The sequence below is a fragment of the Larus michahellis genome, chromosome 1 (genome assembly GCF_964199755.1).
Source record: "Larus michahellis chromosome 1, bLarMic1.1, whole genome shotgun sequence".
Classification (NCBI taxonomy): domain Eukaryota; kingdom Metazoa; phylum Chordata; class Aves; order Charadriiformes; family Laridae; genus Larus; species Larus michahellis.
In genome coordinates this window covers 138,735,552-138,739,565 of record NC_133896.1, presented here as the reverse complement: position 1 = coordinate 138,739,565, position 4,014 = coordinate 138,735,552, and positions in this window count along the sequence as shown.

The following is a 4,014-nucleotide window of genomic DNA, read 5'->3' as shown; positions in this document are numbered from 1 at the left end:
TGACGCCTGTGGTATGGAATATTCCTTTGGCCAGCTTGTCCTGTCTATGCTCCCTCTCAGCTTCTACTGGAAGCTGAAAAAGTCCTTAACTAATGTAAACATCGCTTAGCAACAACTAAAATCAATATGTGTTATCAACACTACTCTCATACTAAATCCAAACACAGCAGCTACTAGGAAAAAAAAAATAACACTATCCCAGCTGAAAACAGGACAGCCCCCAATAATTTGTGACAGCTTTCCTTAAAGCACGTTTACACTCCAAGTTCATTTTCAGGGAGAGAGATGTGATACATGCAACAGGCACATAGGAGAACACACCACCCAGCTGACACATGCTAGTTCCATTTTCTGTATTACTCCTCATATCATTCCTTATGTACTCTGACATCTTGGGTTTTTTTATTTTTCAGGTTCAGCCAGTACATGTTTGCAATATTGTCCTCGTTGGGCCCCAGGCGATTTCCCTAGTAGCCATCATTTAATTTTAGGATTCTGTGAAGTACAAGAGCGGTGATTTGGGTTGTTCCATTTGCTTGGTTTGTATTTTTCGGTTTCCTTCCTGCCTTCATTTTCATTTTTGATTGGTCATCCTGTGAAAAGTAACACTGGAAGAATTACAGTTCCTACCCATCTGAGTGGTGCGGTTGACACACCTGAAGAACGAGATGCCATCCAGAGGGACCCGGACAGGCTCAAGAAGTGGGCTCATGTAAATCTCATGAAGTTCAACAAGGCCAACTGCAGGGTGCTGCACACAGGTTGGGGCAACCACTAGTATCAATACAGGCTGGGGGATGAAGGGATTGAGAGCAGCCATGCTGAGAAGGACTTGGGGATAGTGATGGATGAAAAGCTGGACACGAGCAGGCAACGTGCGCTCACAGCCCAGAAGGCCAACCATATCCTGGGCTGCATCAAAGAAGCGTGGCCAGCAGGTCAAGGGAGGGGATTCTGCCCCTCTGCTCCGCTCTGGTGAGACCCCACCTGGAGTACTGCATCCAGCTCTGGAGCTCTCAGCACAGGAAAGACAGGGACCTGTTGGAGTGGGTCCAGAGGAGGGCCACGAAGATGATCAGAGGGCTGGAGCACCTACCTAGGAGGACAGGCTGAGAGAGTTGGGGTTGTTCAGCCTGCAGAAAAGAAGGCTGCAGGGAGATCTTAGAGCCCCTTCCAGTACATAAAGGGGGCTTATAAGAAAGATGGGGAGAGACATTTTAGCAGGGCCTATTGCGATAGGACAAGGGGTAATGGCTTTAAACTAAAAGAGGGCAGATTTAAACTAGAGAGAAGGAAGAATTTTTTTTTAAGCTGAGGGTGGTGAAACACTGTCACAGGTTGCCCAGAGAGGTGGTAGATGCCCCATCCCTGGAAACATTCCAGGTCAGGTTGGACGGGGCTCTGAGCAACCTGATCTAGTTGAAGATGTCCCTGCTCATTGCAGGGGGGTTGGAATAGATGACCTTTAAAGGTCCCTTCCAACCCAAACTATTGTGTGATTCTATGAGTACCAGGGGGAAAGCATTCCAAGAAAAGCTCTGGTAGTCCAAAGCTTCTTGAAAATTTTGTTGAAAGCAGTCATCATAGTAATCATGATAAAAAGGACAAAATTAAATTTGGTGCTGCATTCCAATAGTTTCCTGACTGCCTTGCATATTATAACAATGCTGTAAGAAAATAAATACTATCTTTGTTTCATAATTTCTCAGTTGTCATTGTTTAGAGTTTTAAACATCTTGTTCTAGTTGTCACCCTAGTGATGTTTTTAAAAAAATAATGAAGCAACTTATTTTTCACCATGTTGCCTAGGAGTCCTCACCCCAACGAAGGCAGTGAAGTACTCCAGAGAGGTGTCAAATTGACTGCTTAAGCGTACAGTGTTCATGAAGTTAGACTACTCTTAAGTATGGTAATAACCACATAACTTGGATGTAGTCCGTAAAAGTAGATTACCCTGAAAATGTATAAAAAGTTGATGACTAATGATTTTTACCAATGGATGCTTAGTTATATCCTAAATAAGAACAATGATAAAAGAGAAGTAGTTTTCCTCAAATTTCAGCTTCCTGCCTGTCAAAACATGAGACCAATACTTTTGATGGGCAACAGTTAAGTAGCTTCTTGGCAATGGCCGTTTGGGTGGACTATCTACTTGGCTGCTCCTGCTGTATAGTCCACGACTGTTCCTCCCTCGCACAAGGAATCCCCAGCAGGGTCATTAACAGGGCACAACTGCAAATATGTTCTCATTCTCCTGGCAGTACATGTACCTACTTGCAGGAGTGCAATATGGATTTCCAGTATTGTTGATATGCACTTTGCTGGTAAATGCATTTTTTAAGGAAAACAGTTCACAAAACCACGTAAAGAGACATAGAGAGACAACCATAAATGTAGCTGAAAACGGTAAAAGTAGCTATTTTGTTCAATTTCACATTTGTGTTCTTCAGAGGACAATAGCACAGTGAGTAATCTGTGCACCAGAGATCTGTGACTGAGTTTGGAAGCTGATGGTACTTCTCTCACTCCGCCCGCATCAGCTATCCTCAAAAAACCCTAAACTTCTGTAAAAATTTACTTACTAGGAAGCAGTATCTTTATTCACAAAATTATTATAATTGATCTGTGTCACTGTATCAACAGAAAAAACCCCGCCAGTTCAAGTGTGAAAAGAATTACTGCTGGAAATCTATGCTCTAACATCTGGTAGTTTTTGAAGAAAACTTTGTCCCCCTTGATGGAATGGCCTCATGCCTGCTTCTGATGCACAGTGTGTGCTAACCTCTCTGGCACCCAAATTCACCAAAATAGGCCTCACAATTATGTTTATTACAGTAAAGGCTTACAGCCAGCAAGAACTCTGTGGTTCTTTGTTCCATTCTCTCTCAAACTAGCTCATATTTGTAATTAATCTTCCTTCTATTCCAAAAAGTGCCTATCTAGGGAGGGGAAGGAGGGTGAAAAAATAATTTATGTTTTGCTACATATATACACACTCTCAAATAATGCTTGGGAGAAATTAAAAGTAATCTTAAAGCCCTATTTAAGGAATGCATGAGCCATCCTGGGATAAGCTGGAGCATGTTTGCCTGGTTCTCTTGCTACTCTCAAATGGCAAGTGTAGGGTGCTGCACCTGGGGAGGAACAGCCCCATGCACCGGTACAGGTTGGGGGCTGACCTGCTGGAGAGCAGCTCTGCAGAGGGGGACGTGGGAGTCCTGGTGGACAACAGGATGGCCATGAGCCACCAATGTGCCCTTGTGGTCAAGGCGGCCAATGGTCTCCTGGGGGACATTAAAAAGAGCGTGGCCAGCAGGTTGAAGTGAGGCCACAGCTGGAGTACTGCGTCCAGTTCTGGGGTCCCCAGTTCAGGAAAGACAAAGAACTGCTGGAAAGGGTGCAGCAGAGGGCTATAAAGATGATCAAGGGACTGGAGCACCTCTCTTATGAGGAAAGGCTGAGAGACCTGGGTCTGTTCAGGCTGGAGAAGAGAAGACTGAGACGGGATCTCATCAATGCTTATAAATATCTACAGGGTGGGTGTCAGGAGGATGGGGACAGGCTCTTCTCAGTGGTGACCAGTGACAGGACAAGAGGTAATGGGCACGAACTTGACCATAGGAAGTTCCACCTCAACATGAGGAGGAACTTCTTTCCTTTGAGGGTGGCAGAGCACTGGCACAGGCTGCCCAGACAGGGGGTGGAGTCTCCGTCTCTGGAGACATTCCAAACCCGCCTGGACGCGTTCCTGTGCAACCTGCTGTGGGTGACCCTGCTCTGGCAGGGGGGTTGCACTGGATGATCTCCAGAGGTCCCTTCCAACCCCTACCATTCTGTGACTCTGTGACCGGCCGTTAATAACGCTGTCTGCCTGCGGCCGCGGCCCCGGCCCGGCCCAGCGGGACTACGTCTCCCGGCACCCCCCGCGGCAGGCCCGACTACCGCTCCCGCCATGCCCTGCCGCGGCCGCAGCGCAGGGGAGCCGCGCGCTGCACGCTGGATCCGTGCGGTCGC